Below are 26,435 nucleotides of genomic sequence, written 5' to 3'. Positions count from 1 at the left end.
ATTAATGGCTCCTTAGTCCTTATCTGAAACTCTTAACCACTACACCACATTTCCAGTTAATCTGCCCTCCCTCACCCTTCTGTTTTCAATGCAGCCTCTCAACTATGAAGTAAACAAAGCAAACCAAGGAAAATATACCAAACATGTGTATATTACATAAATACCTTGCCATGCTACATAGGCACAATAAGCAAATACATATTCCCGTAGTTGTGGGTGACCATATAAAAAGGAGGACAGGGCTCCTGCATCTTTAGAGGGCAAGGCTCCTGCAGCCTTAACTGTTGTGATGAAGAGGGAATTTCACCAGGTGTTGCATTCGTACTAATGACAGCTGCTGAAATTCCCTTTTCTATACAACTATTAACAATAGAGGAGCCCTGTCATCCTTTTCATATGGTCAACCTACCTAGATGCCAACTTCCCACATAATTTGTGAAACCATTATTATTTTGTTTTTCCATCCCTCTCTTTGAATTTGCCTTGGTTGTTCTTGAAGTGGCTGCATGATCTCTAAACAAAATGCCCTGCAGGCCCATGGTGGCAGGGCTCGGTTCAGCAAAGCCCTGAGTTTTACTTGGCAGATATAGTAGTACTGAGTCCATCTCTTCTTTGGTTCCTTCACTATGAAGACTAGTACTAATTCTTGTCAGACAGAGATGCGGGGAGCTCAGCTGAGGTACATTTATTATGTCTGAATGAAGGCACGATCCCCATTCCCCTTCCACAATGACTCTTTGTGGGGAAATTTCAAGGAACCATTTAATATGGAAGCCCATTTACCTCAGCTATCTCATTTGGCTGCGGAAATAAATGCAATTCAATCTTTTAGGAGATAAAACTTTACTTTGATTTATACTTTTAAACAGATTTTTCTTCTTCTTTCAGTTCCCACCAATTTCTGCACAATACGCTAAATCTCTTACCTCCAGCACATTTTCTCCTCTTCATTATGCCAATGTACTTTATAACCATTTTCACAGAATACCATTCTGATGTCTGCCCCAGCCTACTAGGATAGTATTTTACAATAGACTGAGGGAAGGAATAAAAAAATACCCTCTTAACATGAAAAATAGTATAATAAGGCTTAGTAACTGGCACAGGCTAAGGGTTCACTTGTGCAGTGATGCTCAAGAAGGGAACTGTGGGAATGGAACTTACACTTTTATAGTCATTTTCTTAAAGATCCAAAGAATAAATAAATTATATGCTACTGCCTTTGTATTATTAATGCTGCAGAGTAGTTTAATAAATCTACAAATAAGATTTTCCATTCTTGCAGTTATTTAGAAAAAGTCAAAGACTATCAAGCAATTAAATAAGTATTAAGCTGCTATCTTATACCCACTTATCTAGGAGTAAGTCCTATTGAGTTTAGTAAGACTTCGTTCTGAGTATACATGTATAGAATTGCACCATTAGTTGATTACTCATCTTTCTTTTAACCAATTAATAGTCATTAAAGGCATAAACCTATGCATGTTTAGACAGAAAAATATCCTACAACTCCCAGTATTCCCCAGCCAGCCATGCTTTTTGGAGAATGCTGGGACGTTTAGGATTATTATTTTTTGGTCTAAGCATGCAAATGATCTCATCCTAACTGATTAAAAGCAATATATTTGCACATTATCAAAGCTTCAGTATAGATGCCGTTTTGATATATCAAATGAAGTACAAGATAACTCTCAATTTTAGGAACAAAAGCTAACGATTTTTGTTAGAAGGAAAGATCACCTTTATTTTTTATTTAATTTTTTTGCATTCCCTATTACAGTAATACAGTGGAACCAAAATAGTCTCAAAAAACAATGTGGGCTTTAATTCTTAGTTTCATCAATTAAAAATTATCCTTGCATATTAAAATTGGCCCACATTTTAAGCTTTAGTTGAATATTCTATTGATTTAAAGCACATAATTGAAAATCATTGGGGGGGAGGCAACTTGTGGTCCTCCAGATGTTTTAGCCTTCAACTCCCATGATCCCTCACCATTGCCTCTGTTGGCTAGGAGTGATGGGAGCTGTAGGCCCAAACGTGCTTTACCTGTATGTGCTCAGAGAGTTCGGGATTTCCAGACAACAGCTTTTCATGTTGCTCATTCTGTAATTTCCACCTAAGAAGCAGCGAGGAAAGCAGCCCTGGGAAAAGGAGGCTCCATGTTGCCTGGGGATTTGCATAAAATTCCCTCTTCATCACAACAGTTGAAACTGCAGGAGCTAAACTAGAGTGACCAGATACAAAAGAAGGCTGGACTCTTGCAGCTTTAACTGTTGTGATGAAAAGGGCCTTTTACCAGGTGCTGCATGCATACAAATGACACCTGCTGAAATTCTCTTTTCTACACAACTGTTAAAGATTCAGGAGCCCTGTCCTCCTCTTCACATGGTCACCCTAACATTGCTTCACGTGGAGTGTGTATAACCTGTTCCATGCCAAAACTTTTGTAATTCACTTTAGTGCTCATCCCCCTTGTGTCTAACTGTTATTCCTCCATTTCTCTCTAGTCTTTTTAACCATCCCAAACCAGTGTTCCTTTGTGCAATCTGCCCTATTGTCTCTGATTTAGACATTGTATTCAGAATACAATACTTTATGAGGTTTGACCTATCTACTTCTGAATATAACACTGTCCTGACCAGCCCTTGCCCTCACACAATGGGGGAAAGGTCTGAAGCAGAGAGCCTGCTGTATGTATGTAGACTTCCCTCATGATTTAGAAGCCCTAATTGTATGATCAAAAGACCTGAAAAGTGCTGCACTTTCCTTGTGTTCTGATATTACTTCAGCACATGGCCTATTCAAGCATTCAAAAATCTTAGGTGTGGAGGGGGAGACAGGACACAAGTTCTGGCCCTACCCCCTCTACACTTGACCTTCGTGTTTTGATGGGCAAGGTCTGAGCAGAGGCTGCAATTATGTTCAGGCTGAATGCAGTTATAATTCTCTGCATAACAGTAAAGCCTCATTGCACAGAATTCTCAGTCCTATGGAGACTGTAACTATGCTCTGCTGTGTTACAGCCTCTACTCATATCTTCCCTGTCAACGCAGGGAGCTCTGAGGTGGAGGGGGCAGGGCTGACACCAGGCCTGTCCCCTCCACCTTTGAGGGCCCTTGGTTGAGTCACCCTTAATGGGGCTCCTCCCTCAGTGAGTCTACCTTCTCGCCACAATTATCACTATCCATTCTTGCTCCCCATCTTCTTTCTCACTGTTACTATCTCTTGTTTACTTCAGAAGCAGAGATCCAAGTAGACAATGGGATTGCTCCTCCTTTACCCCCACCTCTGTGATTTGAGTCAGCAAAATGAAGGTGAATAAGTTGCAATGGTAAAGAGGATCAGTAACTCTAGGGGGTTCTTGTCAGTGGGCCCCTGCTTGGGTGTGGGCCCTCAGCAGGTGCCCAACCATACCTACTCTTGCTGCCAGCGAGCACCAGCATGCACACTGCCACCTCCCCCGCCCCCAGATGCCTTTTATTTTTTAATGTCTGAAGAGGGATGTCAGACATTCCACTTGAGTGTCTCTCGGTAGTGACTTATGTGTGAAAATAAAAACAAATGTCCTGTGTGTCAGAACCTGACTTCCTGATACTTGAGGCTCAAGTTCCAGTAAAGCTTTTATTGCAGTAATTCTACTAATTAACTTTAAGCCTTTGCAGTCTCAATAAACATCAGCAGACAAAAAGATCACAATGTAGTTCCTTGACCATGATCGGTTTATGGGTATCTCAACAAAAGACCCCAATAGACATGGGTTCAGCCTATAGGGTAACTCCAAAAGGGTTTGTAGTCTATCAAAGAAGCAAGACAAGGAAGGTTTAGAGAGGTGTTGCTTCCAGCAAATTCTACTGTCTGTTGCTCTCTGAATGGCTGCTATAGATCACTATCAGACATTCCGTCCTGGCAGAGAAACCTAGATCTTAAATGAGGAGGGCCTCACTAGACACCTTTTTTCTGCTTTCTTTGGGACACACCCTAGAAGCCCCTTCCTCTGCAGAGCCCTCTCCCTTCTTCCCATTCCCATGGAAGATGTCACTGGTTGAGAAGCAGAGGCCTCCATCAAGGTCAGGTCTCCCATTATTATTATTATTTTTATTTATTTATTTATTTATTTATTTATTTATTTATTTATTTATTTATATAGCACCATCAATGTACATGGTGCTGTACAGAGTAAAACAGTAAATAGCAAGACTCTGCTGCATAGGCTTACAATCTAATCCCAGCTGTGGAAGATAGGTTGTATCAGCTTCCTAAGTCTCACCCCTTCCCAGCTCATAACCAGGTGGGAGGCTTGGTTATGAGCCATTCTCAAGCATCTGGCTTCTCACCCCACTGCTGGGTCTGGCTCCACAGCATCCCTCTCTGATTCAAATTCGGAGCCGCAGTCTGACACTGTGCCATTTCCCTGTCCTATGTGCAAGTGCGCAGGTACACACATAAAGTGAAAAGTGACTGACAGGAATGTTGTGAATATCTGTAGTGGAAATTGCATGTTTTCCATTGTGGGTAAGCACATTCACATGCAAACCTCCCCCCAAACTCTGTTTGTCTCAGTGCTTTTGAATAGGGATAATGTTCCAAAATGAAGTCAGTTATGTATGTCATGTACAACAGCAATGCACCAATAACAACTCAGGAATTGCTCATGTAAAACAACAATGCACAACAATTGAATGTGAAAATTGTGTATTTGTACTTGCAGATAAGTGTTTCATACATGGAATATCGATGTTCCAGAAGGTAAAAATATCCATGGAAGTAAATGGGAAGGTTTTTTACATCCTTAGGTACGTATTATTCCTAGCAGACATGTTTTTTCATGTAACAAAGAAAGGTCAATAAACAGAGACATCATCATAGAGATTCTTTCTGAGACAGGAAGTTTCTGCAGACTTGGATAGAGACATTGATCAGGTTTCATAGTCAATAGGAACAAACCACAAGAGGCTTTTGGCACTAGTATACATGATTCTTTATTAACTCAGTAAAAACAAATTTGATGCTCTTGTGCAATCTCACCTGTTCAATAGTCCCGTGTTCAAGTAAACAGAATAAGATACTTTCAAATCAGATATTTAGGAAATCCCCATGCAGCATTTTCAGCAGTGTGTTTTGTATTTGGGCTGAATTGAAGAAGGAGGGCAGTTAGTCTCATAGCTATCTCATAGCTTATCTGTGGTGCTTTGAAGAAGGGATTTTTGAAATTCTGTGAGTTTGTTTGCATTAGTAATTGCTTTGTGCCAATGGCAATTTAACTATATCACCTGCATTAAGAATATAGGATACTGCCTATAAGACCATTGGTGAATCTATCTCTGCTATGTCTACATTGATTGGGAGCAGGTTTCCCCCCCCCCCTTGAGGAAGAGTGTCATTCTCAAAAAGCCAGTTAGGATGCTTAAATCCTACTGAAGTCAACAGCAGTTAAGCAACCTGCAGACAGGATTGCAGCCAACATTTTTTTAAAAAATAATGCTCAGAGTATTTGCAGGTCCCCCCCCATTTGCACCCCCCCCCAAGTATTGTAAACCATCATAAATTTCATTTTAAGTGCAATCCCATGCATGTTGACATGGAAGTAAGACCCACCATGTTCAATAGGGCTTATTCCATGGTAAGCCTACAACTTAACTTGATCAAATCTTCCGAATCTACAATGTTGTGTTTTTATGTTTTATTGATTTATAATTTGTTGTAGACCACTTTTTTTTATTAAGGGAAGTAGTTTATAAATATTTTAAATAAATAAACACATGCACACAAACACATAAACACTTCTACATAATTAAGGGTGCAGGCCTATGGGCATTTCTCTGAGGACAAATCCCATTGAACTCATTGGGTATGCATGTGTATAAGATTAGGAAGCATGTGATAAATACTGTTTTTGACTAATACAACTTGTTGTGTGGAGATGGACATATAGCCTTCTGCTGAGCACTTGCTTTTAATCTGAGCAGTTCAACACCTCTCTGGTTTGTTGGAATGCTTAGGTTAGCTGAAGAAAAAATGAAATGAAATAAAAAATCATAAATGATTTCCCCCTAAGTGGATGTTTAAAATATACAGTACCTTTGTTAAGTAATTCTCCTAGAAACAGGTTTCTTCTATAAATAATGTGTGCGCTTACAATGAGTCAAGCTGTGATTATATTTACTTCAAGTGACAGGGATTTGATTCATCATTTCACCTTATAAAGAAGTTATTAAATTAGCCTAACACAATAGCTCAGAAGTGCTGTGCAATTTACACAATAAATTCTAATGGATAGCTTCCAGTAATGCTTTATTAACGTCTATATTTGAAATGCGCAAACTACAATCTAAAGGATTTTATGGCATTGAAAGGAACATAAAGATAGATTACTGATACACTTTTAAAGTCTTTATTTATTTATTTATTAAACAATGCCAATGTTCATCTTTCCAGTGAAGCTCTCCAAGATTAAAACTCTGCTTCTGTTAAATAGCTGTGCTGGGGCCATAATCCCTGATATCCTGAACTAGCAAAGCAAACGTTAAACTTCCTGACACTCTGCACAGTAGACCATTTAAATATGCTTAATACCAGCCACTTGAAAATCCCACACCCATACCACAAAACACTTTATTATGGTTGTATTGCTCAAACCCTTTCTTCCAAAACATTCCAGTTGAACCATCTACTAATATACTACTTCAGGCCTTCAGTTTTTCACAGTTTTGTGACTCCAAAAGATGGCATAGAGGTTCATCAGACAAGCGTTTTATTGCACACTCACTACTGCCCACTTATGGATGTGCACTCATCCTTTAGATGACAATGACAGCCACCTCCCGTGCGGCTCCCACCCCTTCTGCTCATTTTTCAATAGCAAAATAGACCCCTTTTAATCCAACTTCTTTTAAAAAATGGAATGTGCTGCAATCTCCTGCTCTGTGCAGGAAAAGAAGTGTGATAAAAACAGCCCCTGAACGGGCCACATGGCCTTTGTTTGCTTCCTCTTTCCCCTCTGGGAAGAATGAGGAAGTGCGGAGAAGCCACAGTAAGGAAACACAATCCCCCCTTCCCCCGTGTGATGATGCTCTTTGTCTTCCAGGATGTTATTGGTCTTCAATTCTCTTCAGTAATGATGTTACTAGGTCCTCTATCTCCTTGAATAAGCTATTTGGAATAGAGTCACAGCTCAATGGTAGAAAATATGTTTTGCATGCACAGAGTCCCAGTTTCAGCCCTCTGAAAGCACTATGTTTAGCTGGGATTGCCTTTATCTGAAATCCAAGGGAGCTACTGCTAGCCAGTCTTAGATCTGCCTTTCCCAAAAGGATACCCTCCAGATGTTTTAGATTACAACTCCCATCAGCACCAGCCAGCATGCCATTGGTCAGGGATGATGGGAGTTTTAGTCCAAAATGTCTGGAAGGCATGAGGTTGGGGAAAGCTGGTGTAGACCATAATGAGTTAGGCTAGCCTATTTTAAGAATAGCATGCTAAGTGCTCTCATTAGTCTACCTGATAAACATCAGTCCATGTTATAGATGGTGGGTTTTCAGAGAGTTTAAGGTGATATGATACACCCATTCATTCCCTTATCTTTTGTCAAGTTTTTAAAGTACCCCCAAAAGCTTTCTTATAGCACAGCTCAGAGTTAGTCATGTCCTGAGCAATCTTGGGAAAAGATAGTTTCAGCCCCTGGAACAGAGATGTTAACCAAGGCTTTGGGTGGTTGATTACCTATTTGCAAAGACAGTGGTCTTACTTTGGTTTAAAGACAGAGTCCTAGTTAGAGGAGGGGAGAGCAGGTGCATTCAACAGTGGCTTCAACTAACATCACAGGGAGAGGGAGATGCACTGTTATCTGAAAATTAAGGTCATGGGGCCAAGTCATGTGGTTTATAATAAGGTTGTCTGTAATAAACTGGGACATGAGTAGAAAATGGCTCATTTGGTGGTGGTGGTGAATTCTACTGTGTTACTGTATTCCACCATTCCAAATATGTATAAAGATATAATCTGAGAATAACATCACACTATAGTAACAAATCAACAGACCTTGTGACCTTTGCAAACAAAAGGTCAGGTGGGTAGACCGGATGGAGAATTGAACACCTGTATGTGCTTGATCTCCCAGCACATTTTATATATGGTGGGATGAATGGCATTCATGAATTTAATGCTTGGTCCTGTCCCCCACAGCAAGCCGAAACTACCAAGGGAACCATTGTGTGTAAACATGGCTTTCTCAGATCTCTGAGAAAAGGAAGTTTCAAAATGATCTCCACGGTCAGAGTAGTGTGTTTTTCTTATTGTCCACTTGGTATATTCCAGCTGTGGATTGTAGATCTAGTGATTTGCAATATCCATGCCCAGGGCACAGACTACAAAACTCAAAGAACAAAATATATGACCTATACCTTCTGAGTGCACAGTTGCCTGAAAAATGGCGTGGCTTTTTGCAATTGTGCAGCTGCAGTGTGATCTATGGTGCTGTGACAGCAGCCTGAATTGATATGTATATCCTACAGTTCAGCTGGTCAAACACAAACAGCTACTTTGATCATCCTCCCAGTTGCTTTACACTGTGGCTGTTTCTTGGATATAATGGGACTAATTTATGGCGCGCTCCATTTAATAAAGTGGAGTTCCATGGAAGAAAATACTGTCATTAAAAACCCTGAAACTAATAACTGTCGTTCTTAACTGTGGAAAAGAGGCTGCTGATGACCAGAAATTAATTACAAGGATTCACTTCTCAGACACACATATCATATTTTCTACTTGCATGTAAAATGCTTGTCATATTCTGACTCCCCACACCCTCATAAAAATAAATCACCCAGGCCTTAGCTAGACCTAAGGTTTATCCCGGGATCATCCCAGGGTCATCCCTGTTCATGTAAATGACACACAGGGCATCTCAGGAGCAGGCACGGATGACCCTGGGACAATCCTGTGATAAAACTTTGGTCTAGCTAAGGCCCCAGACATGGAAAAAATGCAGAAGTAACACAGGTTGATTTCACTGAATGCTCTATTCCCAATCCCAAATCTGAGATATTTAGAAAAGGAGGGGAAATGTTTGCATTAAAGTTCTTTGATTATTAGCAAAAGGGGAAAACATATTTGCAGTATACAAATCAGAAGTTTCTATTGTTGGTTTTAATGACAAATGCATGTTTCATGTGAAAAGAGATTCCAAGCTGATCTTGGAGGTGACTCCATGTCTGGAATTACAGGGACCAGTAAGGAGAGGTGGGAGGCACAATTGGGTGGGTTGGCAATTACAAGCCAATTTAGAACTTTGGAGGGCAGGTTTCCCCCCCTTAATGTTCTACATTTTTGCTCAGAATTTCTGGTCTTAATCTGAATCAAGCTTCAGGAAACTCTCCTATCTTTTATTGATTATACAAAATTTACAGTAATTGCACTTACGTTTCTAAATTGGAAATCCTAGAAGACTGTGCATGTGTACATCCATGTGCTTTCATCTTCCCACAAACAACATTTGGACAAAAAAAATGCTTCTGCCTCATTTTCGTACAGTGAAATGTCTGCAAAGTTCAATTGATTTTATGTAAATTCTGACCAGCTGATCTGACCTTCTCTTAATGAGAAGTGTTTAGCTCTCCAGCCTACAGTCTTTCTCATCAAGAAAAGCCATCATCTCACCAGCAAGTCTTCTGAATAGGAGAGGAGCAGAGAGAGTTCAACAAACTCCTGACTCTTGGCCTTTCATCGCCATCTGGTCTTCAGTAATATAAACTCAGTTGCATTGCTCTTCCCAGCTGTGAATACAAATTGTTACGGCAGGTCCTCACACTAGGCTTTGAAGGGCAGCTAGTTTTACACTCTGGCTGTGCACAGAAGTCACCTTTGTCATATTAAGAGATTCTCAGAGTATAATACCCCAGGGTTTCTTTTCTTGTTAAAGTGTACTGACTAAGAAGCAAGTATTGCAAATAGTTGACCAACTACTACTATAATCTTCTACAGTCCAGAAGGCTTGCTTAGATGACCACAATTAACATGGAAGGCTTATACAGGAAAATGTGTTCCCCATTAGTTTCACTGGATTAGTTTATGATTATTGCATCTCTGGGGCATGACAGACTTTTTAAGAAGAATGTGTCCATCATGAATGTTGAGAATGCATAGCCCTAGGTAGGACTCCTAATTTCTGCAGGTCCTAAACAGGAACTGGTGATCTACACGGTGCTTTCCATTGCTGTTTAACTCTTTCATATGGTACAATATTTGGAAGAATGAAGAATGCATCCTGTTTTGTTGCACATTTTCCCAGCTGTGCACTGGAAATATCTTCATGTTCCTCATGATATCTCTGGATGTGTCTGAAAATGAAAGCTCCCCAGATGAGTCAAGATGTACTCAGAAAACAGGTTTGTGAGTCATGCATCATACCTTCTATATATTGTAATCTTGAAAGAGCTCTAAATTTCTGTGATTTGAGAAGTAAACAGCTTGGGGGGGTGTTAAAAAGTGTAACCCTCCCCTCACTGTCCATGGTGATCTCAGTCCAAATTGGGGCTTCATACAGCTACTCTAGAGTAAAAAAAGGAGGGGATTCAGGTATGTATTTGACATAACATGTGGTTTGACTCCAAATCTATAGTATAAATCTCGAAAAAGTCAGACAGAAGATGTGTGTGAACTATATAAGTTTGATAACAGGATAATGGTCCTTTCCCCACCTTCTCTACAACCTTATTCCTGTATATCAAGTAGAAGCGTTGTTTATTATAGGCCTCTTAAAACACTTTAGTACAAACCACTAAAGCCATGGAGTTCCATGGAGGCAAACTTTTTTCCTCAGGTGCTTTTGTTTGAGAATACATCAATGGTTATTCTTAACACTTTTTGGTCAACTGACATTGCCCTCACATCCTCCATGACAAAGAGAAGCAAAATGTTATTTTCCTTCCCTTGTGGAGGGAGGGATGCAGTTGCAGCATTGATGGAAAAGAAACAGTGCATGTTTTTCCTCTACCACTAAGAGGATTCTCAAGATTGTGAGGAAAGGTGATTCAATTTCTCTATGTTCACACTCAGTTTCAGTTTTCTACCAGTCAAGAACTTGAGTTGGGAGTTTATCATTCTAAATTGTGAATGCAGTTGGACTATGGGGTTTTAAGTAAAGGGAACAAAGCAAAAATATTTTGAATTTGGGAAACAGAGTTTTAGCATCATTGCTCTAAAACTCAAAAAAACATACATATATACCCATATCCAACCCAAACAATTAAAATTTGAATTTTGAACATTTCCCTAATGGCGAATTCTGGAAATTCTTTCTTTAGATCTAATTTGTTTACAAAGGGGCACAGAGCTAGAGGCATTGAATGTTGTTATAGCATTCTAATTTTCTTAGCGTTAGTACCTATATGCATTTCTGATATGCTGCAAGTTCTGCAGTCCCTCTGTTTTACATAGATAAATATATCTGATGTTTGCTGGAAATCACCCCTGTATGAAAATACACATGTACCACACTAGAGATGAAGCTTCTTGCTGGTGCAGTATGTTCCTTGATTTTCATATACCAAATGCTTTCTCACGTTAAACTGAGGTCATACTGTCTTCACTTGAAGGTCATACCATGTCGGTCATGCACACAATAATTGCCCCTGTCATCAAAGCAAAGGACTGTGGGACACCCATTGCTTTCAGAAATGAAATACCTAAAGAAAACAAGGGATAATTTAGATGGGGTGTTATAAAACAACAGTGAAGGGAGAACTGAAGTTGAGTAATTGGTGCTGGGTTAAGCTAGACATGGGACTTTTCTTGAAAAAAAAATCTATGTGCTGCTTCAGTAGTTATAGCAGAAGTCAAAATACAAGCCTAGGCATGGTCCTCCATTCACTTTTGGATACCTTCTCACTCCCCCACCCCGCCCCAAGACCAAAGCAAAAACAGATGAATCATCATTCACTTTTGTCATATACTTACTAGCAATCAATAGTTCTCCGAGGGTAACAATCCATCCCCAACAGCTATCTTGGGTACCACTGAATTTCCTCTTAAATCTGTTATGTACATAAGCACTGAATCAGCCCACTAGAACACAAATTAATTTTAGTTTCAGTCATAGTTTTCCAGTCTCATCAAAGTCAAATCTCTACAGGGAAGGCAGGTTACATTTTCCAGTTTTATTTATCAGTACCTTACTGGATGAATAGCTGGGAAACAAGGTATCCTAAAGGCAGCAGGACCTTCTTCTCACATCAGTCCGTTGGTTTCTGTTCACCCCTCTGCTGCTAAGATCATCTTCTTGGCTCGCTGCTCTGACCATGTAACTTCTGAAATCTCTTCATTGGCTTCCAATTCACTTCAGAATCCAATATAAACTTCTCCTGTTGACCTACAAAGCTTTTCACTGTCTAGCTCCTTCCTATCTCTCCTCTCTCATCTCATACTATTGCCCCGCTCGTGCTCTTCACTCCTCTGATGCCATGTTTCTCGCCTGCGCAAGGGTCTCTATTTCCCTTGCTCGGCTTTGTCCATTTTCTTCTGCTGCCCCCTTATGCCTGGAACGCTCTTCCAGAACATTTGAGAACTACAAGTTCAACCGCAGCTTTTAAAGCTCAGCTAAAAACTTTTCTTTTTCCTAAAGCTTTTAAAACTTGATTTTGTTCTGACTTTATACTGTTAGTTTTACCCTACCCTGTGCCTGTTTACCCTACCCTGTGCCTGTTTGCATTCTCTTCCCCTCCTTATTGTTTTATTATGATTTTATTAGAATGTAAGCCTATGCGGCAGGGTCTTGCTATTTACTGTTTTACTCTGTACAGCACCATGTACATAGATGGTGCTATATAAATAATAATAATAATAATAATAATAATAATAATAATAATAATAATAATAGAAGGTTAAATTACAAATGCAGTAACAAACTGTACTTCTATTTTTTAACATTATAATAGACCTGGAGCCAAAGTGGGCACCATTTTGTATTTATTTAATTTTATTTGGCTGCTCCACAGTGGCTGCGTTTGCATGATCAGCTGAGGAAACTACATAGCATGGGTTGTTTCCCCCCATTCATGTGCATTTGCTTAATTACCCGTGCCATATTCATATTGCCATATTGTCCAAACTCAGCACATGGTGTGGCAGGAGTCACTTCTAACCTACCCCACAAGCCATGGCTTGTAGAATGGGTTGTGGGGTGGGTTAGAAACTATCCCTCGGTTCAGATGACATGGCAATCTGTGACATAGCGCGGGTAATGAAGGAATTGCTGGGCATGTGAGTGGCACATGCATAGGCGGGGAAAACAACCTCTGTGTAGTTTTTCCTGCTGACCATGCAAACCCAGCCAATGTGATTCAGAGGTGCTAGCTTATTAGATGTGAAGCTGGTAATCAAAACACTACAGCAATTTAAAGAGTGTGGAAGAAGACAAGTAGGTAAATTGGTGAATGTCCTGAGGCATCACATAGGAAAGCATCCCGCCCCCTAGACCTGCCCCTCCAGGCTATCAGGCTCAAGAGGAACAGGGAGGGGAAGACAGATGCACTTTTGGGGACCCATATACCCAAAGCTAATATGTTGGGGGAGTTTATAATGTGTGTATATATATCAATCTGCCACCAGAAGCAAACTTGTATATTTTCTTTGTTTTTGTTCATATATAATTCTTTTGACACAAACCCTTATAAAAGCTTTCCTTAATTACATTACCTGATGAAGCTGGGCTTAACAGACACACGCCTCCACTGGCATGTACTTATCACAGTTACTGAATCTCATTGCCTTCAATATTTATCATCTTAATAAATGTCTTTTACATTTTATACTTGAGTTCCAGTATTGAGTAGAAAAAACCCCAATGCAGGATATTAGTTAATGAGCCATGTGCCCTTCCAATATATAATTAAGTTATGTTTTGTAATTCTTTATAACAAACAATAACAAAAATGAAAGAGGATTATAAAAGTAGGGGGGAAAAACCATTTTAAGTTTTTGAAAAAACAACAACACTCCAGATACATCATCCCTTTAGGTGGTACAAAACTATCAAGAACAGAAGAGGGTTCTAATAATTCAATTATGTTTCTGTTGTTAAATGTCTTATTATTGTTTATGTGTTCAGTTACCACCAGTGAAAAGAGAGGCAACTCAGTGATTCTTGTGCATGCCAAATGGCTGTCTTCCTGGTCACCTCAGTTGTAGATTTGCCTCTTAAATGTGCAAGCAAATCAGATGTTGGACTGAGATCAGGGGGCTCCTATCCCAAAATAACTGCTCTGTAGGTTTAATTAATAATAATGGCATAAGACTTCAAATAAGGAGGAACTTGAAAATAGAACACCCTCCACTCAAAACCTCTGGCCCCATTTCAAGAGAGGTCAAGCCCCCTTCAAGCTGGCCTTGACATGAAATGGAATTCAGATCTCTTACTTACACAATCTTCTTTACCAATCCTCCCCCTTACCCTGGGGAAGGGGAAGAGAGTAACAGGTGATTAGGATGGGTCACTACTACACAGGAGAAGCTTTATAGGGAAGGGGTCAAACCCAGCCCTCTTGTGGTCCCAATCTGGCCCTCTAGAGGGCCATAACTGCTTCCCCTGGCCTCACCTTTGTTTCCCAAGCACCAACTCTTTGGTGGTTTCTTGGCTTTTGTTCAACTTCCTCCCCATTCTAAAAGGTTGAGACCCTTCTTCTGAGGCTTAATTACTGGGAACGAAAGCTTTAAGCTGAAATATACTGGTAGTTCTTGCATTTTTGGCCCACCCCCTCCACCCAACACTGGAATGCAGTCAAGATGAAAGAGGTTCCCCACCCTTGCTCTTCAGCTAGAAATGACACTTGGAGTATCGGTTCTTGTCAGGGTTTTGGGGCTTTCAAATTTGGAAAACTGGGATGGAGACTGGCTGCATTTCACCAATTTAGGCTTTCTGAACATTCCTAATGAATGCTTAAAATGGCCCAAAAGATTTTCAGGATGAGCTTGTGTGTGCACACATTCACTCACAATACTATTTGTTAGCATAGATATCTACTGCTTTCCATTAAAGGAGGAGCTTTTTTTGCAGTTTAGTTTATTCTCCATGTTTCCAGCCTGCCCAAATCTGTCCATGATTTTGAAGAACATCTTGAGCTATAAAAAAAGTTCATTTGGTATCTTAAAGGGATTAACCACACACACATATAATGAAATGAAACTGTTGGAGCATTTTGGAATATGATTTTTCTTCCTGTATTTAATAATAATAATAGTAATAGTAATAATAATAATAATAATAATAATATCATCAACAACAATTATAAATTTTGATTCACAATTTAAATTCACCTAGTTGTTTATCACCCCTGGAATTATATGCCTTGTGTATGCTGGTGAGTGTACATGTCCAGTGAAATATTGCACACAATTAATGTATTTATTGGAATTCTCTGTTTTATTAAATCTGTTGAGAATCGGTAATAAAGCCCTGCTCCTTAGGCAGTATGTTTAACCTTGGCACTTTACTTCCTTGTTCTTTGGATTCTTAGATAAAGATTAGAGATCCTTATCCACTGGGGCTCATCACATTTTAAATATAGCTGAGTTAATAACAGTCAAGGCCTTTTCCCTCGAAATGTTCCATGTAAGGAGCAAGTATTACTCTTCTTAAGTCTGTATATAACTGAGTGCCCTACCTGTCACACATGTCCTTCAGCATCGTGAATGAGTCAAGGGACCCTGCAAGGAGCACTAATAGGCATTTAATTGATCGGTGACACAACTGGGCCATTTCAATCCAAGAAGAGTCTACAAGTGCAAACAGCAAAACTGGAATAATGATGTTCTCTGAATGAAGTAATACAATACCCATCCTTGTCATGCCCCCTCCCCACTTTAGTAAAAAACATATAGGCCGTCATCCGTAGAGGCATGTGTGGATATTACTTCTGTACACTTTCATTTTTATTGTTTTTCTTTAGAAACTGCCCCCATAAAGACCCCAAACTGCTCTTTCAAGTCCCCATCCCCAAATTAAAAAAAGAGAAGCATTTTGTGTAAATGTCACACACATACACATCCATCGAGGTTTCCCTTTCAACTGCTCTTTTGCCCCACACCCCTAAACAAATTGTTCTGTAAGCTTTGGGCATTTAGAGAATTCTGTGAAAGTAGCTTCTAAAAAGGAAACTGTAAAAATGGCACACGAGATAAGCATGCGCTAATGTTTTGATTACAACTAAAGTCAAGGTGGGAAATATTAAATAAGCCACACCCTCCGAGTGTATTAAGGTAGTAATCCAAAGGGATCTGTGCAACAAACAGCTTCCTCCTTCTAACAGAGTACCCTTGCATCCCCTCTGGCTGGTATTCTGTGATACCAGGAGTATAGAATTCAAGGAGCTTCAGCTGGAAGGGAAAATAAATAGGTACCACTACACTGAGTGAGTAGAAGAACTAGATGTGCTACCACACCCCTTCCTCTTGTTCCTGATGCCTGGTTTTATTCACATTTCAAGAGCTGCAACCTCCACCTCCTTTTAATCTTGCTCCATATCTCTGTATTGTGATTCCTTGGCTTACCATGTTTGACGCCTCTGGTATTGACTGAACTCCTATCATTGCCTAAACTCCGCATATTAAGTCCTGCCAGTCCTTTCAAGATGATCACATCATCATCTTCAGTTAAAGCCATTCATGTAAGTATTCAAAAAGCACATTACAAGTAGTACCACAACTCTGTAAGGAAAGACAGTAATAATGCATATTAGAGATAGCATCAGACTGATAGTATCTTAGCTAAGGCTACCCTGTGAGTTCAGAGCAGACCTGTTATATCAATTCCCTGTCTAAGAGCACTTGCTCTTAACTACTAGGCTACAAAGGGGGATGATCAGCTCTCAAATGTAGCCATTGTAATTCCTATGTGTTGTGTGAGGGAGACATATGTAGTGAAGGTGGCAATGTTTTTCTCTAACACTTATGATTGCATGGTGAAGCATTCTTATATAACATTACTAATGAAATATACTGGGAGGATTGAATCCAAAGTGAATTAGTTACATTCATGGCTCACTGAAATTAGTGGGACAAGTTAGTCATGGGTTAACCTATGACTTATTTATTTCAATGTATTAGCATAGTCTGGATCCAATCCAGACTTTATGCCTTGAGTACACAGATTTGGCACTTGTTGTTTTACAGATAATATAAATGTATAGATCATACATTCTTATAAATTCATATTTATAAGAAATGTTAATATGAGAAGTAGACCTCACTTAGCTGGGCGTGGCACTGTATAGAAATGGCCATTCAGTCTCAAATTATGAAGATGTTTTGTTTGTCTTGTTTTTATTGTTTCAGAAAGAAGATACATTTTCTCTTGTATATTATGGTGAAGGGAGTAGGAATAGATTGGTACAGTGTACCAGCAAAACATTTCCTTTACATTCATTTCAGTTCAATCGGAGCAATATGAGAGTTCATCAGAACATGTAATCTGCTTCCATTCACTGCTTGTATATGAAAAGCAATCCACTGTACATGATAAATTTTTTTTTGTCATGACTTGAGAAGTTGCCTGGGAAATATAAAGCTGTTACTCCAATTTCCACGGATGTTACCAATAGTAGAAAGCAGTACAGCTATTCCCTACAGCGAAGAATCTGGTGAGGTAATACAGCCACAGAAATATCCATATTATTATCAAATAATTGATCATATTAAGCATGTTCATGCAAGCTAAAGCCATTTAATGCATAAACAAACATTTCAGATAATATTTATTTTAATGATCTATGAGGCCAGAAGATGTTTATAATTATTAATAGGTTATTTTCTCCCTTTGCTTTTAACCTTCAAGAACTTAAAAAATGAAAGAAGGGTGCAAAGGATGCAAGGCAGATTAGCTGGATGCAAATTGGAAAGTAGGTCATGAAGAGCATTCTCAAGTAAGGTACTTAAAGCAAAGGAAGCCAATGGGGATTCCTAAAGATGGAAAGGTACAGCAAATTGACTTGATGTGTAAGATGCAAGGGATGATCATTGTAATGAGTGTGTGTGTGTGTGTGAGAGAGAGAGAGAGAGAGAGAGAGAGATTAAACCTGAATGAATTGATATAAAATGGCACAGGACATCTTGTTCATTTTCTTATTTATTTCTTATTTTTATGTATTTTTGTTGTATTTCCTAGTATGTTCACTGCTAAAATGAACAACGCATTAGATCAGTGACTTCCAAATGGTAGACTGGCCACGCCAGTGGTGTACGGGAGCACATGTCCACTTCACTTGCCATGGTGTTCTAAAAAGTTGATAACGAAGTTTTAGAAAATATTTTGATAATGTGGGAGGGGGAGATACATCCTGAATAAAACCCAGATACCACAGCTGGCTCAACTAGAACGAGGCTTAGAAATCTCTACCTTGTAGGAAAAAGCATGTTTAAAATAAATTATATTAGAAGGCCATTACAACTATTTGAAATTTAGGGAATTATTTCAACAATCAGTGTCCAAATATGTTAACTGTAGTAAAACTGGTGACTTTAAGAATACAGTATTTCAAGATATTACTTTCACCACAACTCTTGAAACTCACAGGGCACACGTTATTTCCAACCACATGCCCTTATACCATAGAATAAGTTTGCTGAAAGATTAATAGAAATGTTTTTCAAGAGCTTAAATCAAATTACCTAGATTAATAAAGACACTTATGGGCCTGATATAGTAGGTTATGTATTCCAGTTATACCCCTATAAACAGAGTTTAACTTCAGGAACACAACTGAATATTTGTCATATTTTTAAAAAGGAGACTGCCTTAGTTTTAACGGGATTCAGTTTCTAATTTTAACTGTCCACCCTGGATAATATGGTTCCCACACCTCTTGAGGAACGTTGTCTTGACCAAGATTATGGCAACAACAACAACAACAACAACAACAACAATAATAATAGCAGCCCTGGAAACATAGATAACCCAGGAGTTATAGTTGCTCAATGTTTTTAAATTTCTAAAGCTATTCAAAATTTACACCGGGATATACATGAGTTAAAAGAAATGGCTTCTAAATGGCATCTTCTTTTGAGGCCAATTGAACCTGCTAATTAATTAAAGATAGAGGACCACATGGTGACCTGTGCAAAGGTAGAGCCTTAAGTTCATTTCCCCTAACTCATCTTACTTAGGAAACCGGTGGTTTTGCACTTGTCTACTAGGCTTTACCAGGCACGGCACAACATGACTTCACTATTTAAAATCCTTGGTACCCATTTACATCTGCCAACCTTTAAAACTGACATGATTTGAATAACCTACCTTCCATCAAGGCTAGGCTCTAAAAGGATTCTTTTGATAGTTAACATGCTTTAGCTTCTTTCCTCTATCTTGAGATCTAAGGAATTATAAATTCTGGCTGGGATTTTTCCCAGTCAAGTGCACAGGACTAAGCCTCTTTCTCCCTTGTTCTGTATCCATATCATCAGTTCCTCAATGGAATTAAGACCCGCAGATTATTCTCACCAAGGAGTTGCTTTAGAGGAACCTTTGCATATGCATTGTAAGTTGCCAGCATATTTAGAGGGAGGGTTGAATAGCTCTGGGGGCCTTTGACCTATAGGAGGGAGTTTCTGGGGTATCAGGAACCCACTGAGGATCTTTTGAACTCCTTTGTAAATCTCCCTACTGAAAAGCAAGAGGCCATTTTGTGTAGGCGTGAAACTGTACAAAAACAAACTACACTTTCCAAAGGAATTAAATATCAAAAGTAATTTCTCACAGGTAGAGCTACCCTTAATAACATTTTCTCCATCAGGGAATACCAAATAAGCTGTTCAACATGTTAATCCTACATTAATGTCTTCTACCAGCTGGAAGGCCATCTGTACCATCAGCCCCCAAAGAAAAGAGGGAGACTATTTTGGGTAGGCTGGAAATTACACAGAATAAACTATTCTCTTTAAAGGAATTAAACCTTAAAGCAATTTTTCACAGGTAGAGGCACCCTTAATAATGCTTCCTCTAGCTAGAAATACCAACCAAGCTGTCCATTACGCTAATTCTTCCACAAGCCTTTCGTCAGCCCCTACGACCATATCCAGCTTGTCTCTTTGACTAATGCTTCAATGAACCCCCTTTTTTTGTGAGATAAATTGGGTTAGGATGACTATGAATTCACCAACTACTAGAAACTGGACTGCTATGCAATAGATTGACCTGAACAAATATGGGCCACCTAATTCTGGTGGTGCAGTCAATCTAGCACCAACAGCTTCCCAAATCCTGAAGCTGCAAATGGCTAATGGCTGTATTTTTTTACTTTTTTTCTTTTACTCAGAATGAATTTACCCAGTTCCATGGATACAGACCCTTCTTTTAACCAGGCACTAAGAAACATCCTTTTGAGTGATGTATAGGTGGGCTAGCTACTTTGATCTCTGCTGATATCAGAGGCACTTAATTTGTATTATCTGGCTCTTACTGTAGGGATTCCCCCCACCCACCCCCAGTCCTGATACAATTTCCTAAGATGACCTCTTTGGGCTGTCTTAATATTTATACCACTCCTTCTAATTTAACTAGCTCCTTAGACTTATGTGATCAGTTTGATAGCCATTTGAGTTTCGTTAGCTTGAATGATCCTACAGCAAGTTTTGTCATTTTAGGTAATTTAAGTAGCAGAAGCAGTGAGCCAATGTACACCAGTTGCTTTATCAAAGTTTGTATCAAGATACTGTTGTTAAAATCAGAGTAGGCAGGAATGGCCTTCTGTCTGACTCAATCCCAACTATGAAGGGAATCAAACAAGGATGTGTTCTGGCATTCCTTCTTTTGGCTAAATTATTAGGGAAACTAGAAAGATCAATATCTCATAGAAAGTTCAGTAACTCTTCTACCCAGATGTAAACCGCCCAGAGAGCTTCGGCTGTGGGGTGGTATATAAATGTAAATAAATAAATAAATAAATAAATAAATATGATTATATTATCCTTGACCCAATGGTGGCTTAAAAAAGCACCAGATGGACCTGCTGGTTAATTCAACAGACTAAATCATTTTGTTATCTAGGGGTCCATTTTGCAGCAAATTCTTCTTGTTAGGTCCACCAGGATTCTATTCATATTAATTAAAGTATTATATAGTTGTCTCAGCCCTAAAAAGAATTCTGGCTAAGATTGTTCCCTCCATGTTATATGGTGTAGAACTTTGGGGTTTCAGCCATCCACTAGTACAGGAGTTTGAGAAGGTTCAAAATTCCTTTCTAAATAAATTATTGGCCCTATCTGTTGGTACCCCTGCCTCATATGTCCATGCAGAAGTGGGTTGGCCTACTGCCCAAGCAACAAGTTCAGCTCTTAAATTTCCATAACAGGTCAACCTTGCCATCTTCTCATTTGGTCTCTTTAGCCTATGGCTCACCTTTAAACTCTCAAAAGCACATTGCTGCTTTTCATACTCTTGCTACAGTTCTTGATATTGAGCTGATTTTCATCCAGTCAATATCTAAACCAGTTAAGGCTCCTCATCTATAGGAAAGCTTCTTTGACCAATATGGTAACTATCTTTTCCTTCAGATTTTCTAGACTGTATCCATGTTTATTAAAACCAACCACCAGAAATCTAATTATTTGGAGGCAATCACCTTAGCTCCATGCAGAATTGACTTCCCAGAGTAAGGTTTAGCATTATGCCTTCTCCATTTCCAGATGGTCATTATACAAAATTACTTTTGGAATAGCATTTTTCTGTGTTGTGTTAAACAGCTATAGAGGACATAGTCCACTATATTACCCAGTGTCCCCCATATAATGACCCTCATGAAAAATAATTTTCTGAGTTTAGTCACAGGGGAAAAAAAGTTACACCATTTGAGTCTGTATGTTTTTTTTTTTTTTGTTATCAGACAAGGATGATTATGTTTCAGTGTGTGTTTCTTTATTTGTGTTGGCAGCCAGGAAATTGAGAGCCAAATTTGTGTCCCAAATTTGAATGTCTTCGTGTTTGCAATAGCTTATAGCTAACCAAATAAAATTCTCTTTCTCTCTTTTATTCAATTAGGTTTCACGGTAATCTATGACTAGAAGAAACTCAGTGATGGAGAAGTGAATTAGCATGCATGAGAGGAGGAGGAAGCCCATGAGCCCATGGCACATTTCCAGTTGTCCAAACCATAAGAACCTGAACTGAACAAATTTCTTATAAATGGAACAGCTTAGTAGTTTGCTGTAACTGCTATTTTATATTGATTGCTAGACTTGTCTTCCTCTGTCTTATGGTATTTTCCCACTGTGAACATCAAATAGGTCAAATAAAAAGAATAGAAAAGATGTTAAATCTGTCTCTTTTAATGTTGAGAGAATCAGTTATACAAAGATTGAGCGGCAGTGTTCTTTCAATTTGAAGATCATAGCAAGTTTCCTCACAAAGAAAGGACTAGCTTTGCAGTTTCAAAAAGAGAGAGAGAATGGTAGCGGTATGTGTGTGTTTGCGCGCATGTGTGTGTGTGTGCACGCACACACACATATGTAATGCAGTCCTATTAAAATCAATGGGAATTTGTCATGGACTTCAAGTGGAGACATATTGTATCTAAACAATACAATGTGATCTAAAATTAGAAAACAGAATAGCTTATTTAACAACCAAGCCTTATCACATCTATATATATAAAATGCTTAGGTATGTTTCCATAAAGGTTTCGGCTGATACAGGTTGCTAAGCAACAGTATCAACGTGTAACGTCAGCTGATACAGGTTGCTAAGCCCCTTGCCCGGCTCCTTCGGGCTTTCTAAGGTAATCCTACCCCCCTTCCTGCCTCTTCACTCCCCACCCACATGAAGGGGACAGCGCCACGGTCCGGAGCATGAGTGAGGCATGGCCGGGCTGGGTGGGAGGCCGCTTGCCTGCTGCGAGCCAAGTCCCCGGCCTAATCTCATGCGAGCTGGGTGGCTGGCCCAAGGCTGATAGGAACCCTGGGGAAAGGGGGGCACCTGCTCCCCTCCCCCGACCTCCCTGCCCCCCAGGTCTGCCAGATGGTGCTGTATCAGTGGCCTCCAAGCAGCCCGCACCCCCGCAATGATATTTAATTAATAAACTTTTAGATATGCTACCATGGCGTATGTTACGTCGGGTACAGCTAGTATTAAGAAAAGAAGGTAAGATCACATGTAATTCTATATTATTCCAATAGCGTAATTTTACTTACACAATGAAAAAAATAATGCGTGATCAAACTGTCTCTGGACTGTACTACTACAGACTGCAGATGTGGGATTCACATGGCTGAATCCTTCCCCCCAGAAGGGGGGAAAACTCCAACACAAAACTGCTATATCAGAATCTGTTTCCCTGCCACCTGGATTTCTATGAACAGGTTTTAAAAAATAAATGCAGTCATGCAGTCTAAAGTGGTACCATACAGAGATAGGTTTACTAACTCCTCTACTGTTACTGTAAACCAGTCTACTGTCTTGTTTGAAACTGCTTACAGGAGCAGTCAGTATGGAAGTTAAAATAATATAATTACTATGGTGTAAGTAATATGTGCAAAATCACAACTTCACTAGCATGGAATTCTTTAGTTGTAGCACAGAAAGAAATAACTAGCGATGCCACCGAATTTCATAATTTGTTGGCTCGCTGGTTGAACTGCTCCCATTTGTAATGATCACCTTTTTAATGAGCCTGGACTGACATTTTATGAATTAGCTATTTAGTTCATAATTGATTCCCAGCTTCTGAGTGTGCACAGTCTGTATCTAGACAAGAGCATTTCTGCACATGTGCTGAGTTGATTGGGTTAACTTTTTAAAAAACTTATGGTAAATTATGATCTCTCTCCTATTCTCATTGGATGAGACTTGGATCATTATTTTTCATGTATTACTTTTATTTTGTTTAGTAAGTAAATGTGCTGTTGATAGGTGGAGTGTTTCTGTGGGAGACAATGCGAAAATAACCAATCAGGAAGGGGGAACACAATGTGACGCATGACGTCATGACGGACTACACCTTTCCAAACTACAGCTCCTAAGACGCCCTTCAATGTTGCATGTAGAAATGCTAATTTATATGGAACAAGAGTTTGTAGTTGTTGTTGTTGTTGTTGTTGTTGTATTATTATTATTATTATTATTATTATTATTATTATTATTATTATTATTATTATTTCTTAACAGCCTCTCCCTTTGGATAGAGGCGGGGAACAACATTGAATACAAAAATATAAAATACATAAAACTGAATAAAAACATTAAACCAATATATTATTAAAATCTTTTAAGACATCTTTAAATTCGAATGGGTAGGCCTGCCGGAAGAGCTTTTTTAAATTCAGAAAGACTATTAAGCTGGCTGATCTCTCCCGTCAGGCCATTCCACAGCCTGGGAGTGTCAGAAGAAAAGGTCTTCTGGATAATGGTTGTCAGCCTAGTTTTGGCAGACTGAATTAAATTCTTCCCAGAGGACCTGAGTGTGCAGGGCAGATTGTATGGAAGAAGGCGATCCCGCAGGTAACCTGGACCCAAACCATGTAGGGCTTTAAAGGTAATAACCAGCACTTTATACTTTGCCCGGAAACTAATTGGGAGAACTCTTGTCTGAGCTTACAAGGGTGAGTTCAGTATTATCTGAGGTAATAACAAATTCACCTGGGGTAAGCTTGCCAAGATAAAGAAATGCCACACTTAAAAACATCATAATTGCGAAGGGCCTTTTAAGCATTAGCTTAGTGGATGCTGCATGGCTAAGGTGACATTTCAAATGATCAAATCTCAAAGCCTAATCATGTGACTTTTTTCCATTGGGGATTCTGCTCGGTGGTTGGGATCTGCACTATCAGCCCGTGCACATGTAGTTACGTCACTTCACTGTCACACCAGTTATGTGGGAACCATTCACAGAAAACACCAAACAAGTGGATGAAAAATGACTGCTATGAGGGAACTGAAAAATATTTTTTGCTTCATTTCCCCCTCCTCACATCTATTTGCAAGGTTAATAAAGTATGGCAAAGGACATATCAACAAAGGAAACAACATTTTGGGCACCTGCTGCTGCTGGTTTACAGGACGGTGTATAAAGAAATGCAACACAAGCTTCTGAGTCCACCACAATCGAGCCCCACACAATGCAAGCTTCTGCATCCCACATCAGTCAGAATTGAAGAGGAGGTAAGGGCCACTTTGCAGGTTACTTTTAAGTGATGTGAAGACACTCTTGCAAGCTATACCTAAGTCATAAACTAAATTAAATTTCTACAATCTCAGTACTGGAACCTTGAAAAGCCTGGACATTTAGAGACATTCTGTACAAACAGATATTCCTTTGAAGAAGATATTCCTTTCATTTTCTTTTTCTACATTGCCAGACGTAGATTATAATTTTGGGAGCCATATGTTGCAATTTGGGAGTATGATGAAAGTAGTCCTAATTTCAGCAAGTTACTAGCAAATATAGATATTTGAAGTTGTAAATATTGATTTTCCTGACGTTTTCTTCTGTATTTCTACAGCCTGAAATGAGTGTGGCATTTAGCATATGATATTATTTATTCCTTCAGCCCATTACTATAAAATTTGGAATTGTGACATGTTGTAAAAATCCCATGGTAGTTTGTGCTGTGGGTGTCTCTAGTTCATTTCCAAGAGCATTAGCACCAAAAGGTGCGAGTGCGTTGTGACCTAACATTCTCTTTTTATCAAGTGCTATGATTTTAGCCACTAAAAGTGTCAGGAATGAGATTGGTCTAAGCCATAGATGGCTATTGGTCTGGTTTTAGTCGGAAATTCTGCAGCTGAAGAATGAAGTCTACTCAAAGCAATAAGATTCCACTGTCATTGAATCACTTTTGTCTATTTCTGGACAGAAGATTAGGGAGCTATTTTTCCGTCCGTAGGCAAAGAAACCCTATTTTTTCACTCAAGGAAAAAAAACCCATTCTGTCTCCTAACTCTGTGCCTTCATGAACAGTGTAATACAAACATGATCATTGGCATTTCATTCTGTCTCCTTGAATGTCCTTCCTTTCTTTGTATGAGGGAGAATCATGCATGCTAAAACTAGCTTATGTTTAAGCTTGTGAACATAGATCAGATGAGAATTTTCATTTGTTGTTGTTGTTTTTGATATTCAAGGATGATCAATAGCAATCAGAACGTTATCTGCAAATATTTACACAGTCTATCTGATTATCATATGTATGTGCATGTATAAATTGATGATTTATAGCTGCACATAATATGATGATCAGATAGACTACATTTCTAAGACAACCTTTCTGCATACCGAGAGCATGACTAGTAGATCTTTCCATCTAATGTTTGCATTTCTATGGAGGTATTACTGGACGTGTAAAAAGCCACGAGGGACAAGAATTGAACAAAATGGTAGCTGATCAAACTCTACCAAGCAACCTGTCCACATTGCCCCCTAAAATTGGAAAGGCATCCAATAATATTCAACCAGATAGTG

This window comes from Elgaria multicarinata, chromosome 5, assembly GCF_023053635.1.
Source record: "Elgaria multicarinata webbii isolate HBS135686 ecotype San Diego chromosome 5, rElgMul1.1.pri, whole genome shotgun sequence".
NCBI classification, from domain to species: Eukaryota; Metazoa; Chordata; class Lepidosauria; order Squamata; family Anguidae; genus Elgaria; species Elgaria multicarinata.
Note: the sequence above shows the minus strand (reverse complement) of the source record.